The following is a 26,372-nucleotide window of genomic DNA, read 5'->3' on the forward strand; positions in this document are numbered from 1 at the left end:
ATTGGAATTTAATACCCTGTCTGTAACTAGTAGCGGGCATAATGTTTTTGATCAGAGTAGGCAGTAAGTATAAAGAATAGTGTTATTATAATAAAATAAAAAAAATGTCAAAGACGACTGACTACCTTATCTTAAACTGTCTTCTATAAGGGTTGGTTAATTATTTCTAAAAGATATGGTATACATAATTAGGTGTTGATTTCGTTCGCTGTTGAAGATTTCTATATCTTTTCCACTGAAATAAAATGGGCACAGCATATGTGCCTATATGGAACTCACGCCACTGCCTGTAACGCGTAACATTGTTGCTTCGCCCCCCTTTTCGTACTTAGGAACTGTAACGACACTTGTGAACTTTGACAGGAACTACTCGTGTACTCACAGGAACTATTCGTTAATATTGAGCGATCTAAGTTTATTTCGCGAAGTTATAGATATCAAAAGTAACACAAATCCACCCTATTTCATCAGATCCGAATCATTTATGTTATCAAGGAATGTTAAACAGGAACTCCACATCAAGAAAAAATCTAACACAGATTTAAAGGTTATGTAGTTCTGTTTTTCTGACATCTTAAATGTCGTTTAATTCAGGCATTGAATTGTTCGAGCTTCCAACCTCCGTGTGTAATTTTCAACACTTCTGACGGCAATTTTCCGCCTCCGTGAATATTGTCTAAATTAGCTCGAGGGGAATATTATCTCTATATGCAATATCAAAGTTGGGCATGCATCTGAGAGATCTGCTTTGTTAAACATCGTATGTTACTGTCAGGATTTACGTTTATTCTATTCTCCTATTTGAATAATAGCAAGCTGCTATTCATAGTTCAGACTCGCGTCTCTGCTTACGAAACCAAACCTAATATGTGTCATTTTGTTTTAAAGATTATATGTAGGAACTAAATTTTGGTTCTTTTATTAAATATTTATCTTAATTCATTGTCTTGAGTTCAAGATGTTAGACGACTTTAGGTAATTCATGACTTTGCATGCCTAGGATAGTCCATGTAAAATGTTGGAAGGAGCAGAAAAGAAATTAAAAATCTTGACCAAATGGTCAAAAATGCAAAGAAATGTCTTACAAAAATATACAGCGAAGAAAACATTGCAAATAAATGCAAAGAAAAGCTACGTTTACATGTAACACATAAATTAAGACAATGAGCGAGAAAATAGAGCATGATAGACATATCGCTCACTCCTTTCAAGAACGTCATAAATCAAAAAACTAGATTTTTCAGGAGAACGTTTTTAAAGTTTGAAAATATAACACAATGTATTAAAAATAAATATCAAGCCACTTATTGAACTTTTTACTGTACAACACATCTTTTCAGGTAAAACCTGAAGGTTTTTTCTGCATTTGAAAAATATTTAGTATGTTTAAAAAAATAATTGAACAATACCTCTTCTTCAAAATGCAAAAACAACATTTTCTGCCCTGTAGCGGGTAAATATTAAGTTAAAAATTTGCCTCTTTTGCTGGGATATAGTATATTTTCCGGGCATTCCGGAAACATGTACAACTGAAAATTTACGTTTTTTTGATTTATGACGTTCTTAAAAGGAGTGAGCGATATTTGAGATATGGTGCTGGAGAAGGATGTTCTGTACCAAAGCCGTATAAATCTGTTTATATTGGATGAGCATGAGTATCAAGGAGAGATTCTCCTCTTTCTGCCCGAACGCGTTCTCCAATTTTTTGAAGTCAGTAAATTTTGGTTTAATTTATACGTAAATGTTAAGTCATGTAAAAGGGACTCAATTCGCGTCAGAGGGAAAATATAAAAAAATATCAAGTGATGTAACAGAATAATATATTTTAGATTTATGAAAGAATTTTCACTTAAATTCTTTTTATTCTCCAGTAGAATAAATACGTTTTCATCGTCGTAAATCTTTGAAGCAGTTTATTTTGTATAACAATATTGGATCTGTTTTTTCAAGACATTGTTTGAAGTTGAATATTGTTTTACTGAATATCGAACATCTGCTGTTTAATATTAAGCCGAGGTTACTTTATTTTTCTCGTTTAAATGCTAATTGTTTTCAATTTTTCGTCCTAATATTTTTCTGGAATTTTCGGGCCTTTCGAAGAACTACGTTAATAGATTGTTAGAAAGATATGGTGAGTTATTTCTCCATTCAATATATTAAATTAGTTTTTGTTCAATATGAAAGAAATTATTAACAACATTTTGAGTGTGTCCAAATACTTGTTCACAAAATCTGGATTATCTCCAATTACAGGAGTTATTTTCATATTATTTTTGACGTCTCATCAAAGATGAAGAAAAATATGGTGAGATGTAAACAAGCTTTTTATTAAGCAAAAACTATATTAGTATGTGAGATCCGAATCCTGGATTATAATCACACACATGAGAAACGCCAGAAAATAAAAAGAATATGCTTAGTAAAAAGCTTCTTTACATCTCACCAATAGATGTCTCTAGTGAAGTTCTAGTGATTCAAGAACAAGGTTTCTAAATTGGTTCATATATACAGAACTTCCAAGAATTTGAGTAGTGTGGTTGTCAATAATGGGTAGAATTGGTGAATGTTACATGTGTGTAAAGTGATCACTTAAACCAGCCTATGACGGTTGTCAGCCCCGTAAATGCCCAGACTTCCATATTTTTCTTCATCTTTGATGAGACGTCAAAAATAATAAAGAAATTATTACGTTAATTGAAATAATCTAAACGTAAAAACCATAGGAATGTTTGAAATAACTTAATTTATAGCATATTGTTTCAGATGTGAACGTTCGAGTGCTGCAAGATTAGTATTTTTAGTATTAGAATATTAAGTTTAAAAAATCGATTGTGAATTCTTAAATGTTTCAGGCCTTAGATACTAGGCAATACCTATTGATAATTTATAAAACCCTTGTGTACATGCAATTGCCTAAAGGTTTCTCAATTTATTATTTGTTTATGCAGTCCAGTATCGTATAACAATAATTCGCGAGAATATTTTTACCCTGACTGCCGTGAAAACCTAACTCACTTTAGAGACTGTTTTCTTTACATTTTGACATCTCAATATAGATGAAGAAGAATATGGATGTCTGGGTATTAACATGGCTTATGACCTGTCATCGGCTGGTTAAACAATCACTTTACACACGTGTAACATTTACCATTCTACCCATGATTGACAACCATACTACTCATATTTTTGGAACTCGTACATATATAATCATTCTCATAACGCTTCATCATTGGGTTCACAACAGCCATCTATGGTTGGATTGACAAAGCTATAAAAGATATATTAGCTGAGACCCTTGTTATTTATGTCTATGCAAGACCCGAGAACCCCGGATCTTTTTACATACTGGGAGACGCCTGAAAATACGATTGTAATTTTTTTATGCAGCTTATAATTTGATCGGTTATATTATTCCCAACATTTTGAGTGTGTCCAAATACTTGTTCACTTTTTTCTTTCTTCAAAAGATTTTAATATTAAGCTTTATATTATCCACTGACACTTCGTGATGGAATTGCATTTTTAATTTATTATTAGATTAAAACCAATATTTTTAGCTTTTCCACTTTTTTATTTGACCAGCGACCGGGTTTCGTCGTTACCGACATCACCCGACATCACCAGTCTGATGATGTCGGTAACGACGAAACCCGGTCGCTGGTCAAATAAAAAAGTGGAAAAGCTAAAAATATTGGTTTTAATCTAATAATAAATTAATATTAAGCTTTTCCCTGAGTTTCAAGGCTTAGATGCAATGTGTAAAGATGTGTAACATTAAGTTAAACCATGTGTAAAATTCACCAGCACGTAAAGATTAATCCAGGTACTCTGAAACGTCAGCTAGATCGTGTAACTTGCAGGTCCCTTCAATGTACTTTTGCATGCAAACTATTGTAGGTTCCGTGTTAACATGTTACATACATCATCGCACGTAATGGCTTTAATGGACATTTCGCTGTTAACTAGCCAAAGCTCTTACGGTGTCTGAAAATTAACGAGGCGTTACATCATTACGTGCGAATACCGAGTCCTTTCATTAAAAATAAAATAGTAGATATTATGCAAGACGATTAAAGTGGAAAATCGAATCCTGGATTTCAGGTCACAACCCTTAAAAATATTATAACTCTGTAAAAACAACAATTTTCGTCCGCCTCCGTAGTGTAATGGTCAGCACGCTCGGCTACCGTTCTGGAGGTCCCGGTTTCGATTCCCAGGAGGGGTGAAATAAATATAAGTGATTTTTTCACCGTAATATTTATTCAATATTACCCTGTACTGGTACCTGAATCGGATGGTTGATCACCTTTTCTTCATGTGTAAACGATCAAGATAACACTGTGTTTATATGATGCAGTGCCCTATGCACCATTGGGGTGCGGATAATGGTTTTACTACTACTACAACAATAATTTTTAACCTCTCGTTTTTTTAATTTCCTTTTTATATTAAATGAACAAGTATGGCCACAACATTTTGAGTCCAAATCCTTGTTCACATATCTTTTGAGTTATTTTTACATTGACATCTCAAAATAGATGAAGAAAAATATGGATGTCTGGGCATTTACAGGGCTTACGACCTGTCATAGACTAATTTAAGTGATCACTTTATACAGTGTAAAATTCCCTACTCTACCCATTATTGACAACCACACTTCTCAAATTTCCAAAAGTTGCAAAAAATTTTTAGTGTGGTTGTAAATCATGTGTAGAATGATGAATGTTACACGTATGTAAAGTGATCACTTAAACTAGCCTGTAACAGGTCGCAAGCCCTGTAAAAATACTCAGATTTCCATATTCTTTGTATCTATCATGAGATATCAACATAAAAGAACAAGTGTGTTTGTATGAAACTAAAAAGAACTATCTCAATTTCCCTTTCAAATAACTGACTAACTAAATTGATATTGATATTTCCGACTCGTAATGAGTTGATACCATTTATGAATAATGTTTGGACTTAATTTTCTTGAAATACATTTTTCATTCTCTTTAATCGCGTCTGCGATTTATTATCTTTAAAATGTTTTTTTTTTTTTATATTCGCCTCGATAAAATATGTATTCTGACAATATCATATGGTAAACTTCAGACAGAAAGCTTTTAGTACACCCAATCCGAGTGAAGTATGGGACTTCCAGTCTCGCTGAAAGCTTGTCCCTTTAGTGTTTATAGAGAAGGGGTCTACCCTCGTGTGGCTAATAATTTCATCCTCAAGGACAATGGAAACTTTTACCATGTCCAACTTTTATACATAAAATGTTTTGACTGATCGCTGATATTACAAAGTGCCGCCCTACGGACACATCAAATTGTTGAATTGGGTCTTGGGAAGGGGGAAATTGATCACAATAGTTTTTTGTAAGTTTTTATTTTAGTAAATAATAACATACATACAGTTATTTATACATACACATACATAACTTTGACTTATGTACGTGTATATATACATATATATATATATATATATATATATATATATATATATATATATATATATATATATATATATATATATATATATATATATATATATATATATATATATATATATATATATATATATATATATATATATATATATATATATATATATATATATATATATATATATATATATATATATATATATATATATATATATATATATATATATATATATATATATATATATATATGTATATATATTTGTTCAAAATCTAAAATCTCCTTAAGTACGCAACCGATTTCATTAAAATTTTGACTGAATGATGCATTTGAATACGCGCGTTTTGATGTCACAGGTAAAGAACATGTTTTTTTTTAATACCAGCGACATCTGTTGAAAATTATAATTTGGTGGTGCTTATGGCGAGCATCGTGCTTCTTAAATTCGCTTAAATATTGTATACCCGCAAGCATTATGAAATTTAACATATTACACATTGTGGTTTCTCTTTTCTTTCTTTTCCTTTTAACTACATTAAGCCCAGCAACGCGTGCCCGGGTACAGCAAGTATATAGATATAAATACTATATTTTAACATACGAAAATGTACGTATTTTATGTGGAGCTAAATTCCATTTGGAGTAATAACTGAAAATGGCCAAAATTATATTTTAATGGAGTCTTTTAAATAAAATAAAAATGAAATGTTAGGTATTTGGTCCAGAGGAATCTCGAAAAATTCCTTATAAATAATAGAATAAAACGTATCTTCCTGCCAATTTTTTTTTATATTTGATAAATCTTCTGTATACTGTACCGCCATTTAAACGGCCCTAAAAAATCCTTTTTACTTTTTACAATATAAAAAAAACACAATACTGGGGAAACCCAAAATTGACTGCGAAATTTATACATTTCTAAATTGAAAATAGGTTAATTTTATTTCTTATTTCCTGGAGTATTGTTGCTAACACATTTTTTTCCTATTAAAATGTGTTAAATTTTTTTTTCGCGATTTCCGGGCTTGGTTCCCTGTCCTGTGTTCTGTTAATTTTTTTAATTTCTTTTTCCATTCACTCTTTTTAAAACCTTGTCTCTTTCCATTTAGATAATTCTTTCCATCCTCCAACACATGCAATGAAAACGCTTCTAATATTTCTCTATTTCTCTTGGTCATCGCCCACTTTCGCTACATAAATACATTTCGATACATAAAAATTAAAAATGAAATAAAATATCTTTACAAATAATTGTATTTGTTTTAAATGGCAATGATATCAATCTACATCTTTGAATTTACCAGTCCATTGTTTCTTTTCTTTTCATTATCTGTATAAAAAATATTTATACCTTTGAATTAAATTTTAATTTCAATATCACGTTTTAGGAGAGGAATATTACCTTTAATATAATATTTCTCGAGTACCTTCAAACGCCTTTGATCACCAAGTTAAGCTTAGGATCTTTTTTAATAATGATTATTTTGTAAATGTATCTTTTGATTCGTGAAACGGGATGCTTTTTTCGTTTTTCGAGATTATTATTTTATATTTCGTACCATTAAATTTGATATTCCAATCCTTCATTATTATTTCTATGTTCCGAAAGTTAACCGTTAGCTTTCGAATCGAACTAAAAACATTAAAACGTTTTAGCTGTAAACAGAACGTCCCATCCAGAGATCTTACTGTAAAGGGAAACTATGGTTTATATTTTTATGTATTTTTTATTGCGTATATACGAGGATAGCACTGCATGCATAAAGGTAAATATGTTTCATTTTTATTTTGGTTTGGCATCTCTAAAGGTGTTTAACCGGGATGTTTATTGTCACCCTGGCTGTTTAATCTATACATGAATAATTGCATTAGAGAACTGAATGTTTTGAATATTGGTGCTAGAATGATTGATTTTACTATCTTTTGTATGCCGACAATGCTATGCTCCTTGCCGATAGCAGAAAAAAAATTCAGACGCCGGTGACAAAAGCGTATAATGGGTGCAAGGAAAGTGGTTTTTTTGCTGATGAATGTCGACAAATCCAAAATCATAGTTTTTAAATGAGATGAATGTAGGTCAATCGGGAAATATTGGAACAGGTAAATTATTTTGTTTATTTAGGAAGTATACTCTCTAGGGATGGAATGATTGATGAAAGGAGAGTGAATGCTGGAAACAGAGTGAATGGTGCACTGAAATCAGTTATACCAAATAAATGCCTATCAGCGGACGATAAACTTGTTTTTATGGCGTATATTATTGCCCTCAGACGTACATACATATAGAATTTATTCCGAATCATTTTCACTGAAAATGTTTCTGTTTAAATTGTTTAAAATGATTAATGTTTCCATCAGTTATACAGCGTCAAAAAATAGACAATTTAGAATCTTCTCGTAATATTTTCTTACCTTTTCCTTTAGATGTGACGGCTCTTTGTACTTTATATACACAATTGACGCTTATTAGACAGCGTCTCAGAATAAATGTGACTCGATCTTTTTCTACGTGACATCTTTATGTTGTGATCAAGAGATTGTGAATTTTGAATATTGAATGAATCTTAATTAAGTACTTATTCATTAATTAATGGTTGTCGTGGAGGAGAGGTTCTTTTTGGGCTCATACTCTCAAAATGACATTTCAAAAAGAGTATTATTTAAAAAAAAGTTAAGTAAAAAAAGACAATCTTTATTTTTAACCACTTTTTTCTGACACTTTTATTCCAACCGGTTTTGACAAGCGCCTTGTTGTCTTCAGGGATGGACACTTATTAAACTTAAAACAGAATTCATGGGTGAGTTAGCGGATTAAATTTACTTAGTTATCAATTATATTTCGGTCTTCCTTGCAGAAGACAAGGCGCTTGTCGAAACCGATTAGGATAATAGTACAAAAAAGTTGTTTAAAACAAAGATATTGTTTTTTTTTTTTTATATCTTATATTTCTTATCATTGACGCTTATTAGACTGAGACTCTCAGAAACGCTCAGACGCTGAAACAGTATGAGAATTTTGCATAAAAAGTTTGCATGATAAGTATATATTTTCAAAATTATCACTTCCCTGCGTAAAGGACGATTTTATAAAGGCAATAAATTTAAAATATCCCAATTCAATAAAAAAATCCCATATATTTCCAAAACCAAACCGCCCATGACGGGAGGGAAAAATTCACTTTTCTGTATTTTCAAGAACCTTTAGGACCTCGTTTTTTTACAATGTTGAATATTTTCTTTCATAACTCACGTGAAAAATAAATTCACTCTTTTTCGACTAAATATCTGTGACACTTGATGTGGCGTCAGGACACCACCGTTGATAACGATGACATTTTCCGATGTGTCTGGACGAACGAATGGCAAGACTATATATACACTAGGCATGGTAGGTGCAGAAAATGGTATCACTAAAACTTTACAAATACCTAACTCATAACGATGTCTGCTATCATCAACACTAGTAACAGTCAGTATAAAATGTCTAGTGGAATTATTGTCCGCATAGCTCAGCGATCGCCAAACTTTGTAATAACAAAAGCCAAATATAATTACTATTATGTATTATATTATATATTATAATTGTTATTTTCTCAATAATTTCATTGAGCCACAACCTAAATTTTCACTACAGCTCTAGCAATTTTAATATTGAAATATTATTTTTTATTTTATTTTAAACTTTAATTTACCACTGTTAATTGAGTTCAATTGAATTGAGTCACAAGCTACTTAAAACAGTATAATTTGTGGTGAAATTGTAAATGAAAAACATTTTTTTTTACCACTCGAGTTTATTTTATTATATCGACTAGTTTCAGAAGCTATGCTTCCATTTTCAGGTCTAAATATAGCTTATAAGTTATAATAAAACAAGTGTTTTTCTTTTACAATTTCATCATGTCTTACCACACGACTTGGATACAATACTGGCGTCGCGGGTTCAATTCTCGCTAATTAATAAATAAATTCAAGAAAGATTTGTTTCCAATTGGTCAGGGTGTTCGTGATGTATTTTTCACATTTACCTTCCCTATCCTTACTAACTATCCTACCTGCAGACAAGCCTGTAAAAGTAGAGGCTTTGCGGGTTATTCATTAAAAAAAACAACGCTAGTAAAAATAATTTTTAGATTTTTTAAAAAGTGTTTTCTCGTTATAACGATGACCTTGCATTGCTTTAAACGCTTTGCTACAATTGATAAGTAACCTGCATATCTTATTATGTTTGCAGTCTAGGCTAAATTTCTTTCGTAATTTCTTAAAGTATATCATGCTCTTCTGAGGCTGAGCTCGATGCTGCTCGCGAGTCGCGGTCTGCCGACCCCTGATCTGTCTAATAAAAAATAATTCCTTCGCATGTTATGTACATCTTTATCTTCGTTTTAAGTAGCACTACAAATACAAGCAATTATCCAGCGTCTGTCGTAGCCAAGCAGTTTCTCGAAATGGTGTGCTTTTGTTACGATTGATTTTCCATGTCTAAATAAGTATTGAATCCTTAGTCATGCCGGAAATTATTATTCTCTCTTTATTCGAGTCACCCACGAGTAAGGAAGATTGTCTTACACATATCTTAAATATTGTGGTTATAACACGAAACTCAAATGCCTTCATTCATACGCGTAAGAGTATCTTTTATTAAAATTAACAAAAAAACAATAAACAAATCTAAAAATATTCATAAATACAAGTATAGAAAAAAATAACATATTTTTCACAATCAGCGGACGTATTCGGACATATATCTTCCAATCAACTATGAATAATTGTGTATACATTAGAGAAATGATTAATTGGTATATGCTACTTTTTCGGTTACCCGATTGGGATGCTATTCGTAACTTTTATATTTTATTTATATTTATATTTATATTTTATTTTATCGTTTTATATTTCTATTCAGCTTAAGTTTTTGATATTACGAGTAAATTATGTATTAGGAGCTAGAAATATGCAAAACGCGACCATTGTTTCACCGATTGGCTTGATTAGTTTTGAATGATCGAATCCTAAAACCGATTTAGGTAACGACTTCTTTTTAAAGAAGTTGTTATTTAATTAGTTTTTTTTCGATTCCCCATGTCTAGTATCCACTATTTAGATACTCTTTTGCGAAAGATCTATTTTGGTGTGGATTTATAGGCTGCATTGCGATGGTAAGTAAATGACATTTATTTTTACTTCTTTAAATTTAATTGTGAATAAAGCAATGATGACTAGTAATTTTTGATTGAAAAAAAATTATCTCTAAGTGGAGATTTAGAGACCTAGATTTGTAAACAAGTATTTGGACACATTCAAAATGTTTTAAACAAAAATAACTGGTCAAATTATAAGCTGCATTAAATTGAAAATCATGTTTTCCGACGTGATTTCTTTCCCAGAATGTAAAAATAATCCGGTGTCCGAATCTTGCATAAATCCAAATTTAAGGATCTCTGCTTAGTAAAAGCTTTCTCAATCCAACATAGATGGCTTTGTAGTCGCATGTACTGTGTCATGAGATTAATTATATATGTATGAGTTCCAAAAGTTTGAGTAGTGTGGTTGTCAAATTTTCAGTCGTGTTTTCGGAATGCCCAGAAAATGAAGTATATCCCAGCAAAAGCGACATATTTTTAACATAATATTTACCTGCTACAGGGCAGAAAGTATTGTTTTTGCATTTGGAAGAAAGGGTATTTAGAGAAAAAACATTCAGGTTTTACCTAAAAATATCTGTTGCACAGTAAAAAGTTCAATAAGTGGCTTGATATTTATTTTTAAAACGTTTTATTATATTTTTAAACTTGCTCCTGGAAACAGATTTTTTTTATAAAATAATCGCTCCTTTCGACAACATATTATGTTGTTGAAAGGAGTGAGCGATATGTTTCTTCATTTATATAGAGATGTCGAAAAAAATGCTCCGAGAAAAGTTTACTTGTAAAATGTAAATGTATGGATAAAATTTATATGTAGATGAAATATTTACATTGAATGTTTAAAAAAACGAACCGATCGATTGTTTACTCATTTATAGAATTGGATTAAGGTAATTCGGCAGCGATTTACGCGTTTATTTTCTTTTCGGCAGTATGTTTCCGCTTAGCACCGGCCGAACGCTTTTATTTATTTATCGGGATATATTGTTAGCCGGCGAGAGCGTAACGCGTTACGGCTACAGAGCACTCGCCGCGGGGAAGCGGTCCGTCTCGAGGGAAACCGCACAATTAATGTTCCTCCCAGCAGTGAAAGAAGAGAGCTAATGGAGGAAAAGGCAGCGAAAATCAGCCATCGCCGAGGAATAAAAATAATAATAACTTCATATTATGTGATCAATATGACGGGCATTGCGCAGTCCTGATTCCGGTGCTGAAAATTCAGTTCCTTTACAAGAAGATTTTTATTTTATTTTCATGATTAAGGGAAAACAACGCAAGACAGAATTCGTTCACCGGGCGACCGCCATAGGGATAATACGTCTTCCCACGTCCAATTTTTTTAAAATAATGTATATTGGATATTTTTTGTTTGTTTTATAAAAATATATTCATAATTTTTATAACTCATAACCTTTTAATGACTCTTTTCTTTTTAAAACCATAAATTTATTTCGAAGAAAATCTTTTTTTTCTATGTAAAATCGGTGTTTTAAGAAAAAAAATATATTAGGTACGTTTTACGTACCTGGATGTAGAGAAAATTAAGTTGCGACTTAATTTTCTTAATTTTAATAATAAAACTAACTAACTAACTAACCATCACGCCGCTTCCCCGCAGGGGTAGGCAGAGAGAATCGAACGCCACACTACTCTGTCTTTGCAAACATTCTTTGCCTCTTCTACATTCATGCATCTCCTCATACATACCCGACGATTATACGACTCCTGACCCGGCCGCTTTCAAGTATTTGACATACCTGACTGCGCCAAATTTCCCTCGGTCGTCCTCTGCTTCTTTTTCCAACTACATTCGCCTCATAAATTTGTTTAACCGTTCTTTCTTCACTCATACGCTCCACATGTCCAAACCATCTCAACACACCTTTCTTAATTTTATCGATAATGCTTATCTCAGCCTTACATTCTTTCCTTATTTCATCATTCGAACATCTATCAAACATCGTTTTGCCACACATTCGTCTGAGGGATCGCATTTCGACATAATTTTAATAATACTGGGCCTTAACATCTTATTATGTTACTACCTTGTACCTTGTACTTGTACTTGTACTTGTACTTGTACCCTACCACGCGTTGATGTAAAACAAATTAATGATGCGATTGTGTTTAATAATAGATGCAGAAGAATACAGAAGAAAACTTGGCATGATAAAGTAAGTCTAATACTTGATCGTGGTCAGGTCAGGAGCAGGAACAATCGGCGTATATACATATATGAGGAGATTCGTGAATGTGGAAGAGGTGAATATTGTTTTCAAAGATATATTAATGTGGCCTTCTATTCTCTCTCTCTACCCTGTGGGGGAGCGGCGAGATAGTTATATTTTTGTTATCTCTCAATCTTCTATTTTATGAACGGAATTGTAAGATATTTTTCCAATGAACACGAATAATGTCTCAGATAACGCTCGGCGAAATTAATGACATTAACTGATCTTCTAATTGACCTACTTCTTTTATTTAGTTAATCTTTTAATACTGGTGCCCTTTCTATAATGATTAGAATAAAATCGAAATCATGTGTAATAACGTAGATTTTATTTATTTATTTACCAAAGGTATAATTAAAATTTACAATAAAGTGCCGATCATGTAAACAGAATGTCAGATGACAGACTTCCACGTATCGCCCTTCAAGGATTCCCTGAAGGATGCAGACCCCCAGGCAAACCTCCAAAAAGGTGGAAAGACAGCTGGGAGTCAACATCCCAAGAGCTACAAGCGGAGGCGCAAACAGATCCTTAGGATCTAGAAAAAGAAGAAGATGAAGAATAATAATGTGCCCTGTCTGGGTTTCCCCGTTCCAACGGCATATTTTGCAATAAGTTATTATTTATAAAATTATAGATGAAAAGTATTTTTTTATATCATGCAATCCAAATAAGGTATTGCCGAATTACTCGATCTATTTCAGATCTGCCCACCTCGATTATCCAATCTTGAATAGTTCTGAATGAGGAGATGCCTGAACGTGGAAGAGGCGAAGAATGTTTGCAAAGAGGGGTGTGGCATTCTATTCTCTGTGCCTACCCCTGCGGGGAAGCGGCGTGTTGGTTAGTTAGTTAGAATAGTTCTTTTATCCTTAGTTACGTTATGTAATGACTATGGATAATGGAAGCTGGTTGTACAACTTACTTGTATAACTTTCAGTGATGATTTTACACATTGTGTTTTTTGGAGAGTATCATCACATATTTTTGTCCGTTACCTGACGAATAGTCAATTAATGTTATTAGATCGTCGAGATGTTATCTTACCACTGAAAACTTCATTTTTGGCAGTGTTGTTGCTATGGTTAGGTGCCACCCAGTTCTTTTTTTTCATTACATTAATCGTTTCGGCAGTCACTTTGTGGTAAAATCTATACGTTTTTAATTTAAGTTTTACTTGGTAATTATCAATATTTCTTGAAATCTATTATGAAATGTGTTTCGATGCATTCCGCATCATTTTACTGGCATCAAACAAATAAAACTCAAATTAAAAAAATATATTTGTTTATTTTGTGTGATTTGATTTTTTTAAGTTGATATTATTTTTTGTTTTTGTTTACGTTTGCTTAGTACGTATCGTAAGTGTCCTTTAATGGCCCTTACCCCTTTTATATGTATTATAAACGGAATTACGTTTTTTTTATACTGACTTTTTATTGATTTACATGTCGTTAACACGGCAAAGACACACAATAAAACCTCACACACATACTACTAATTGTGTTTCTCGGCCTTTTTACGAGATGTTTTCCCGGCTGTAGGTCTTGCCCCGTTTTTATTGGAATTTGTATGACCGAAAAAGGTATATCAAATAAGCTGTTGTCCATGTCCTTATTTTATTTTAATACTTGCCCTACTCGCGTTGCTGTGGATCAGTCTGATTAATTGGAAAATAAAGAAAATAGAAAGCACACATTTCTCATATCGCTCACTCCTTTCAAGAACGTCATAAATAAAAATTCGTCAATTTTCAGTTGTGCATGTTTTCGGAATGCCCAGAAAATGTACTATATCCCGGCAAAAGAGGCATATTTTTAACTTAACATTTACCCGCTACAGGCAAGAAAGTGTTGTTTATGCATTTTGAAGAAAAGGTATTGTTTAATTATTTTTTTAAATATACTAAATATTTTTCAAATGGAGAAAAAACCTTCAGGTTATACATAAAAAGATCTGTTGCACAGTAAAAAGTTCAATAAGTGGTTTGATATTTATTTTTCATACATTGTATTATATTTTTAAACTTTAAAATCACTCTCCTGAAAAATCAAGTTTTTTTATTTATGACGTTCTTGAAAGGAGTGGGCGATATGTTAAATTACACAGTGCTTGTGGAGCAAAAGCATATTTTTTAAATCAACAATTAAATCACAACATGTCAAATATGTTTTTTTTTCGTGTTTAATGTCAAAAATATCGCGTGTATTCATATGCAATGTCGCGTTGAAATTTCAAAGCAATCGGTGAATTTAGAATATAAACTTAAGATTATTTTATAAATTTAAATTAATTGAAAAGAAAATTTATGATAACAAACGCATTTTTAAACATTCGCATTTTTATTTATATATTATGTATGTAGATAATCCAGAATTCTGGCATGAAAACGTAACTAAACTCCCGTATGTACAAAACTTTTTATAACTGTGTGGGAGGGGTTATTTAATATGATGGGTATTATAAAACGAGTGAATCGTTTGATTCACACATGATTTTATCTCAAAATGAAAAATCATTTTCTTTTATGAAATGGTTATAAACTGTTCTGTATTTATTTATCGTTTTCACAACTACAGAAGCGTCTGTAGTTTTAATGTATACATACACACACACACACACATTAAAAACAATAATTAAACAGTTTTGGATGAGAAGAACAATCAATTTAAATATGGAGAAATGAGTGATTGACCGATGACGTAACGGTTAGAAAAACCTACCTAAAACGAAATATTCTTCTCACCATCATCATCTCATAAATCACAATGCATGGAACGAAATCTCATCTGACACAGCCTCTTTAAATGATACTTTGTCTTATATTCTCTAATTATTAAACATAATTAAGTTACAAATCAAGGAAAGAACTCTTCCTGTATCCGAACTCGTGTCTGAAATTCTCAAACACTTTCTAAACTTCGTTAAATCTTTTTGTGGTTTCTAGGCAATTATTTTCTTCTGGAAATAATATATTTTCTTAACGTTTTTTAATACTATTTCTTCGTGATGTCCTTTTTTTTCTTCGATCTTCCCACCTCTTTGAAGAACAAATAAATTTAATACTAAAAATATTTTTTAAAAATATATATATTTTTTAATATAAAAAAATATATATATGTGTTTTTATCATTTCCACAAATATTTCAATTTCATACTATTTCTGTGAGCTTAAGCGGCTCATTATTAGAAATAGGTGTCAAATTGTGTTAGGGTGGGTTCGATCCGAGAAACTCTGACTTAAGAGTCCGCGACACTACCCACGGTACCACAACCCGACACAAATCAATTTTGATTTTATCGTAAATTCTTTCAGTATAAAATCTTCTTATTAGTACCTTTAAAGCCACGAAACCCTTTATTGTTGTATTACATAAATACTTAAGAAAAAATAGAATTCATTCCATGCATAAGGAATCATTTAGGGTCAGTTTTGATATTTTGAATATTAAACTTCATCATGTATTTCGATCACAAAATCATATTGCTAGCATTTTTATTTTATTTCCAAGCTATGTTAAATCGATTTACCTGATTGGTGATTCAGTTAATTTTCGTGATAACACGTAACATTCATTTACGTGTATTCTCATTACATATTACGTTTTATGGCACGATTAAGCACGCATCACCGACATATCAACCCCAACTAATTTGACCACTAATGCTTTTATCTCGGTAGTAAATTACTGTCCATGTTGATTACTTAAAGTGCTCTTTAATTCGGAGGTGGATACTCCTCCTTAAGTAATCGTTTTAAATTGGTTCATTTAGATTAATCAAGTTTTCGACGTCACTTAGATTTCCCTCTTCTTAGATCGAATCATCAAATAAGTACCTATTCTCTTTTAACCTTCATTTAGGCCAGTCTTTCTCAAAGTGGGCAATATCGCCCCCTTTTAAGCGCTGGTGGCCTAAAGGAGGGCGGTAAGGGGCTGTTTTTGAGTAAATTGAACCTGATGTTAACATAATTGTTAAAAATCATCAGATTCATCCTTCACATTAGCTTAATTTTAAAATTAAAATTGATTATGTTTTGTTTTAATTTGAATAAAAGATACTCTTAATGTTATAAAATTGCGTTTTAATTGCTCCCAATGGTAAAAAAGGGTCGTTTAGTATTAAAGTTATGAATGTCATTGTGGTTTTTAAGATGTAGTAAAATTATAAACAATGGGAGGCGGTGAAAAATAATTGATTTTCAAAGTAGGCGATAGACGAAATAAGTTTGAGAATCACTGATTTAGGCGCTTGGCTATTTTTTAGGCCAAGCGTGTAATTAATCCACAGATAATGCCATTACAAAGATGTATTATTCTTTTTCTTCTTCTCTTCAGTCCGCATTCATTCGCTTCTGGAAATAGGCCTCCTTCAAAGACCTTCTATGTCTTCCTGTCCAGTGCTTCCTGCTTTCATCCTATCCCTGTCACGCTCCCTCTATCATCTTTTTATCATTTTAAGATTGTCCCACAGGTCGTGATCTCTACTCAACCTTTCCAGCGTTCGAATCTTAATAAATGTCTAAAAATCAGTCAAGGGTAAAATATTAAGATCAATACAAAATTGGCTTTATCTAACGATTCAGCTCATCACAATAATTTTCAAACTTTTGAATTAAATTTATTTGATTCTGCGAAATCGATTTGAAATATCGTCGGCTTTGATCGCCTATAATTTGGAAGCCAGAAATCAAATATCTGAGTAATTCCCTTTAATCAAGCTTGAAGTTGGAATGAATAAAGACAATTATTTATACTTGAACTTCGCTATTTGCCAATCTTTTGATTTAATCGAATATTCTACCTATCTATTTACCTTAATTATTTGGCTTAAAAGTAATTTAAGTAATTTTGTAAGTGATTTTCCGTTTATTGTTTTATATTTTACATTTTGTCCTGTGTTACTTTTGTTTAATTTAAAAAAAAAATCTCTTTTACTTTCTTATTTGTGTTTCAGTCTTGTTAACCTTAACCCTTAAATGAGAAATAGAAATTACTCATCGGGAAGTAATATGTTTTAAAATAAATTACAACACATTTTTTAATTGTTTTTTTTTTTGTTGCGTTTATTCAGAATTGAAAAATTGTCTCAGATGTCAATTTCATAAATGCCATGTTGATATCCTTTTTGTAATAGAACAATATTACACTCTTGAAGTTATTTAAGAGCAAGGTTTCTAAATTGGTTCATGTATATAGAACTTCCAAGAATTTGAGTAGTGTGGTTGTCAATAATGGGTAGAATTTGGTTAATGTTACACGTGTGTAAAGTGATCACTCAAACCAGCCTATGACGGTCGTCAGCCCCGTAAATGCCTAGACTTCCATATTCTTCTTCATCTTTGATGAGATTTATAAAAATAATATATTACACTCTCCTTATTATTCATCGTTCACTTTGTGTAGTGCCACTTTAAAACTTTATTATAGTTTTTAAAGTGGTATTATACAAAGTGAACGATGAATGATAAGGAGAGTGTTATATTACCATACCACAAAGTAAACAATTCTTTTAATATACAGAACATGTGAAAATAATATTTGTTGAAGATTTGCACTATATATTTGGGTGTATTTTGACGCTTTATTTTTATTGTTCCAGATTTCTTCAACACAATTGATTTCAACAAACAAGGTAAGTTCTCCAGAGTCTAGATCAATATATTACACTTTATACTCTTCACTTCTACCCTTGCCAAGGGGCTTAAGTGATTGCTACATGGAACAGCAAACCTTACTGCTTCTAACGTAACTTTCGTGAAGATTTTTTTTTTAAATGTCTGCCTTTTTAATGATTTTGGTGACCGCTTATGAGGGCTGTCCGATATATTAATTTCATCCATGTAACATAATTGTGAGCAAGGAACTTGCCATTATAAAGTTGCCATTATAAGTCACCACATTTGCCCTCAGATACATAATCTCCATTACTCGAATGATGACAATGTGCCCTGTGAGTAGCCTTTAAGTAGCCGGAACTATACGCCTCCTAGATTAAATTATGTAATATTCTAGATTAACCCAGAATTAATAAGTTTCGGATAGGTGCTCATTCACAATGATAATTAATTATTACTGGTAACATTGCCCCACCTTCCGATTTTATAGGTTACATTTTGCGTGTATCATACACCTGTGAATAGAGTGTTGTCAATTCTGATTCGTTTTATTTCATTAAGGAATACATACTCAATTTAAAACCTGAGTAAAAAAACTTGATGTGACGAATTTAACAAAAATACTTAACGAAATATTATATTGGAAATAAATTCTAATAATATTTTATATCACCTCTTATTTTTAACCACTGTTTCTAAATTGTATTCGAAAACAATCATCAAAACCATTTCTGATGTAGGAAACGTCAAAATATGGACAAATTAGTGTTTGACAAGTGATACCGTAACAAATACGTAAAATTCCACATTTCAAAATAGTAATACACTGGTTTAAATTGAAAAGGGCTTTAATCATGTATACATAAATTTTAGTGAAGTATTCGCTTTTTGGCAGCTTAAAAAAGCTAGCTTGAAGCAGAAATTAACAAAAATATAAAAAGCTATGAATTGGTAGCTATGAAGGTATATGTTAATCTAAACTAATATAAATGATTAATACTGAATGTAGTTGTCTTTCCTTGTAAATTATATATATTTTTATGAATAAGTATTACTATAAGGATTTTCCTCATCCTGACTACCTTCATCCCCAATTAGTATTGATAGTCAAGATTTTACTGTTTAGAAGATTTACCTATAACAGTACAACTAGTCCTGTTTTCAACCATATAATAATATTATTTATTATTTATTGATACAATTTGTGGGATAATTTTTATGAAATAATGACACTTCAAATAGGCCATATAGCAAGGCCTTATTGATTTAATATTGATTTTTAAAATTGATTACAGACGGAACCAATTATTTCGTATTCTTAATAACTTTCAAAAGCCATAAGTTGGTATTACGCGTTCGTATCACTAATTCGCGTTATTTAAATTACCGATTGTATTACATTGTTTTATCGCGTTTTATTTTGATTTGAAATAACTTCGATATAATTGTAGCGGAGGTGCATACTTTACTGTTCACAATTTAATCGTTAAGTTAACAATTTCCATCTATTAATCGCTTCATTTTTTAAATCGATCAAACGAAATCCGATTTAATATCCTATCTCGAAATCCTACTTTAATCTGAACGGAATTGGTTCACCGTTTTGTAAATCTCGCAATATTTCACCGCTATCTTCTTTGTTCCCAGACTCGAAAGAGAAATCGAAAGGATGTATTTAAATTTAAATTGTCTGTCATTTGTTTCTACCTTCATCCCTAAAATGTATTGCTCAAGATGGTTGCTCTATATTGTATGAAACGTTCGTTTGTAACAATCTTGTCGATGTAATTAATTGTTTCGTTTAGTTTCTACGAGTACGCATCTCTTTCATTATACTCGTACAAAATCCTTTTATATAATTATTTATTAAAAAAAGTAACACGTTGTCTGATATTCATATTAGTTTCCCAAAACTTGAAATCTTTTTACTCACGTTATTCTCGACAAAATTTATGTCACCGTTTTACTTTTCGTAATAATAATATGTACAAATATAAACTGTTTCCCTATATACGGTTTTTTCATCTAATATTTGTTTCACGATCAAATGAACATTGCGTCAATTTGATGCAGTGCCCTATGCACCATTGGATGCAGATAAAAATCAGAAAGTAGTTGTTTCATAGATTTTTTAATATTGTGAAATTGAACACATTATATTGTGTGTTGTCTAATTTCATTCTTTTCCATTTTAAAGTGACTGAACACCAATAACGCCTGCAGGGTACAGCTAGCAATAAAAAAATGGACTCAATTTGTTTTATTAACTAACTACTTTGATATTGCTTAAAATAAAATAAACAATATATAAATTAACACTTCATTGCTGTTCAGTTTACACAGTAAAAGAATTGCGAATCTTATCTCTTCACATCTCGATAAACAATTATTTCGTACTGCAGATACTAACAACTGCGTTTCTCTCGCTTTGAACGCGTAAATTCACGCTGGTTAAATATCTAAACAGTATTTTGTATGCATATAATTCACGCTACTTGGTTCATGAATGTCAACGACGTAATTTGTTTCTCATGCAAATTAAAATGCTAACCAATTTACGCGATCCATTTTCGGAGAACACCTGTTCAGAATAATTATATTAAAATGCGAATAACACAAATAATTGATATCCGATTTATTTTTGGTAACATTTAGTTACCTGTTACCGGTGTCTATTTTCACATCTTTGTTTTGCGTCTTAGGAATTTGTATTTATAAGTAAATTGTAGGCATCTTATAACAGCAAATCTATTATGTGTAAAGCATAGCCTCAAACTGATATTCATTCCCTGGTATTCATTCGTTTATACGACTCCAATTACTTTTTTTTTGCGTCGAAGGCACCTGATTTCATATCATAATGGCCCATCGTAGCGATTTAGTTTTCCGAAATCTGTCTACCATTATGTAATCTTTTCTTAATCGGAATGTTCTTATTCTTATAATTTTGTACTTCAAACTCAGATTGGCAGTGACAGGGACATTGAAAGCTTTTAAATGTATATTCACAGCAAGAGCGGGACACAATTTTGTTCCACGTTTTTAATAAATTTTGCAACTATGTTCATAAAACAAAACGAAAATTGCTTCGCAATAGAAGGTCTGTCAGGAAGCCTCGATGCTTCTCAGTTCTGGGAATGCGGCGGGAAGCCTTTTAATATAATGCAAACTCGATACCTTTATATTGTGAACTTTTTCTCACAAGTTCACGCCATAAATTGATCTTACGTATTATGTTTTTGCTACTAATTTTTACCTGTAATATTAGTACATCGTGTATATTTGTTATGACTTTTAAAATTAAACTATATTTTTACTGTATGTTTCCTAAACACAATTAAATCAAACATGTAGTTCAATTCGGTCACGTTATTTTTTCTTAATTTTCGATACGTACAAGACTCCCTTTATTGTGTCTTCGTCACATGAATTAATAGAGGTAGGTAAGTCGAAAGGGATGAGAAATTAATATAACCCCAATCTCTGTAAATCACCTAGTACGACAGCTTCAGACGAGAAATATTTCTTGGTCGAACCCTTTCCAGAATCTGTCAATATTCTATTAAGAGCGAAATCGATGTTTTGTAATGTGTCTACGTTTCGTATCAAAAGTCACGGGGGACACTTCGTAGCAAGTAAAACGATCCAGGTTAACTCGATTAAATATTTCATAATATTATATTATTGACAACATTTTGTGTGTCCAAATACTTGTTCACAAAATCTGGATTAGCTCCAATTACAGGAGTTATTTTCATATTATTTTTCAACATCTCATCAAAGATGAAGAATAATATGAAAGTCTGGGCATTTACGGGGCTGACGACCGTCATAGGCTGGTTTAAGTGATCACTTTACACACGTGTAACATTTACCAATTCTACCCATTATTGACCACCACACTACTCAAATTCTTGGAAGTTCTATATATATATGAACCAATTTAGAAACCTTGTTCTTGAATCACTAGAACTTCACTAGAGACATCTATTGGTGAGAATTGGTGAATGTTACACGTGTGTAAAGTGATCACTTAAACCAGCCTATGACGGTCGTCAGCCCCGTAAATGCCCAGACTTCCATATTATTCTTCATCTTAGATGAGATGTTAAAAAGTAATATATTATATTATCATTTTTGATTCTTAAGTAAAACGTTTGGTATCTTTTAAAGCTTTTATTTTGTTCGTCTGGGGTATCTACCTATCACCCAAAAATTCCCTACTTAACTAACTTAAGTCGATCTGAAATTCGCATGCCTATTGAAGAAAAATTCAGACGTGAAGTAAAAAAAGAACACCTTTACTATTTTTCTTAGTAGTGTTCTTATGGATAAGATACCTTACTTTCAAGAGATTTTTATCCATGAATAAAATCCTTATTAAGTGTGAAATAAAATTTTATTATGGTGGTATGGACATGTGGAGCGAATGGATAGCGAGAGAATGACTAAGAAAATATATGTGGCGAATGTGAGAGGGAAAACAGATCGTGGACGACCGAAAAAGACTTGGCACGATCAGATCAACCAGAACCTAAAATCTGGCGGTGTCAAAAGTCTGCGTTATCGGAGGGCATGTATGACTAGATGTATGGATGTGAAGGAGGCAAGGAGTGTATGTCAGGACAGAAGAGTGTGGCGTTCCATCCTCTCTGCCTACCCCTGCGGGGAAACGGCGTGATGGTAGTAGTAGTAGTAGTAGTAGTAGTAGTAGTAAAATTTTATTGGGCGTACCCGTAATTTTACAAAGATCTAAAAATTTAACAAAGGTGCTCTAGAATTGCAAACAGATTTAGCTCTCAAGATTTTTTTAAATCGTTGTTATATGCATATTTGTTTTTTATTTTTATTTTTTGAAATATATTTGGCTCATTGGCTAATAAGTTTGCCGACCACTGCCATTTACAATATTTGAGACAGATAAGAGTCAAAAGCAGATTTTTTCGCTTGTCACTCTACATTCCATATCCTGATTAATGGCAAACAACTCATGAAAAAAAAAACAAAATTAAAATTTTTGAAAAATTCCTGAAAAAATTCTGACATATTTATACTGTCATTATTAATTTAAAGGCAAGCGTCTCTCCCTCTGCTTAGTACGTAGTATATAAAGGAATCGTTATTAAATACATGATAACGTCGGAAAACGGTCGGGGTCGAGCTTGATTGTGCGTCTATTATGTACAGGGTTGTCATTCGTACCTATATGTAGCGACATGTCACTTATCGGCAGTGTGTCTCGAACGGCCAGAAAATAATAATAATAAATTTAAAAATAAATTTGGATAACTTATAAAGCGCCATTTTCGTAAAATAATACCTCAAGGGCGCTTCACTGTGAATGAATTGGGGAAAATATTATGGTGGAAATGATTTAGCAAACAAATGTGTTTTTAGTCTTTTTCTAAAGATCATCTCACTCTCACTATTTCTAACCATTGGTGGAAGACCATTCCACGCCGAAATGTCTCGATTTATATACTATTTCATACATTGCGAATCGCAGGACTATTTCATTCCAAAGTATGTATTTACCTAAGTTGTCAATTTTTTAAACCAAGTTACTACTCAACCTACACGCCGCACGGTGCGTTATATTGGCAATCTAGCGGAACTTTATTATTTTTTTCGATGGCTTATATTTTGAAAAAAATATTTTATTCCAATAGAAAACAAACCATTTTACAAAACTGTTTAATTATTTTTAAATTAAGTCATTCCGAAAAATACATAATCGTATCGGAAACCCGAGCTTCAGCGCGCCGTTGGGGGTGAGCGGTTTTAAACGAATGCGCATCAGTCGCTTGAGTCATCATATTATAAATTTGTGTTATGTATGTGCAATATTTGTTTATATTTTTATAGTATTAATTTATCAAGGTATACTGTACGTGTTTTTATTTGAGTAAATATTATTTCATTAGCCTGCAAAGTCTTGTTGAACTTATAGCTCGTAAATATAAATTATAATTGGTTTATTCCAATTATAAGTAGGCTTTTAGTATGCCATACCCTAAAATACCGTACTATGACAGTATTTTTATAAAAGCTTAACTTATATTCTTATTAGCATATATAATAACTTTTTGCTTAACTTGCCTTACCCATACATTTTTTTCTCAATTTCAGAATGACTACGTAAATTTCTCGTCAGGCTATTTTTGACATATGGGTCGTAGATTCGAAACGCGTGAGAGTTGAAGCCATAATTGCATATATTTTGGAGCAATTTAATATGCTTTTAGTGTTATTTAAGATTTTGACTAGTTTTAAAACAAAAATCAGAAGTGTTTGTCAAAAAATTGGGCAAAAGTGGAATAAATCGGGTAGATCTCGAAAACAATTCTTGAGTTTAAATTCTTTATAGATTATTGAAGGAAATCTTATGTTTTCTAATATTTTTACTCAAGTTCTGTCAAGTATTTTGAAAAGTAGCTCAATTTGTAAGCCTTGTAGGCCTTGAAAGGTTTTTGAATCGTGTGTATCGAAGGTCAAAAAACGAAAAATACAAAATCATGTTAAATTAACAACCCAACAAGAGTTGTCCTTGGCCACAGTAATCAAACTGAGAAAAACTGGAAAAAGAGATTCAGCCGCCTTCATCAGAGTGTTAGCTTCTGCTTTCCTTACAATAAAAAAATATTTCAATAAAAAATAAGCCGAATTATCTGCGGATTAAGCACTACCTATAAAATAATCTAAAAACCCATCAGTATGATATCATAAGGCAACAAATGATAGATATAAATAGGAATCAATATCCACCTTACTAAGCGAAAGAATCTGTGAAATTCTCCAGCAATCACCATCAACGAAATTTCAGCTGAAATTACGCTTTAGTCACTTAACGATCATACTGGGGCGCGATTATCCAAGGTTCAAGAAGAAGGGCTTGAAACTCTTTGTTACTCGAAAAACATTAGTTAAAATAAAATTTTAAAGTGGGTCTGTCATGGTGCCGACAAAATAGGTACCGACAAAATTTTCAGAAGACTATCATACAGACGAAAAATTGTTTAGTATTACTATGATGTCAATACAAATATGTATACTTATAGTGGAACTGTTAAACACAACAAAAAATATATTTGGCAAAATCGTACACCATTGTCGACTAGATATTGGCACCCCATTTAATTGGTTTTTATTAAAGAAACGGTGAACACAATAACTACAGAAGTTGATGAAAGAAAAAAATTAGACACTTTCTCCAACAAAAATACTTGTGAATGAAATAAAAATGCACGTGAAGCTTACGATGAATTTTGTATGATAGACGGTAAAGTATCCGATGCCATGTGATCATGTTTATCTATTCAAACAGAACTTAAAATATGAGTTTAATGAATCAGAAGAATATTTAAATAATAGTGATTCTGAATAAAACATAACTTGAATATTCTCCATTTTCAAATAATTCCTGGCCTCATATACCTTTCTTTTACAAACATTGATGATGACGTTTTATGCATATATGCATCTACAACAAATATTAAAATAATATTACTATCTGCCAAAACATTTAAGTGTAAATACAAACACATTTAACTGTGACCTCTTTTCATAAAGCATGAAAGTTGTTTTAATACCCATTTTATCATATCTTTCTAGAAATACTATAAGATAAATACAAAATGTTCACTCAATCATGTATTTTATAAGTGATAGTATCCAAAAACCTACTAAAACCGGTATATTTTAAGCGTAATAATAAAGTACCCCTAGATTGCCAAAATAACGCACTGTGCGCCGCCTCCCTGCAAGGGCTGGCAGAAAAAATTGAACGCCACACCACTCTGTCTTTGCAAACATTCATGGCCCCTTTCACATTCATGCATCTCCTCATACATACCCGCCGTTTATTCCGACTCCTAGCCTGGCCTATTTCAAGTATTAGACAAACCTGATCATGCTAAGTTTTCCTCGGTCTTCTTGTGCTCCTATT

General features: G+C 31.9%; 1 protein-coding gene across 4 annotated transcripts in view; it reads left to right on the forward strand.

Moving 5' to 3' along the window:
• krz (beta-arrestin protein kurtz) overlaps positions 1-26,372 on the forward strand; it is a 183,957-nt gene that overhangs the window by 31,759 nt on the left and 125,826 nt on the right. For all 4 annotated transcript variants that reach the window (XM_088257272.1, XM_088257280.1, XM_088257288.1 and 1 more), the window contains exon 2: positions 18,412-18,444. The gene's annotated coding sequence lies outside the window, so the exon portion shown is untranslated. The remainder of the gene's footprint in view (positions 1-18,411; positions 18,445-26,372) is intronic.

This window comes from Brachycentrus maculatus, unplaced genomic scaffold (assembly GCF_059751285.1).
Source record: "Brachycentrus maculatus isolate JH-2025_06_01 unplaced genomic scaffold, ASM5975128v1 h1tg000005l, whole genome shotgun sequence".
In the NCBI taxonomy this organism is placed as follows: Eukaryota; Metazoa; Arthropoda; class Insecta; order Trichoptera; family Brachycentridae; genus Brachycentrus; species Brachycentrus maculatus.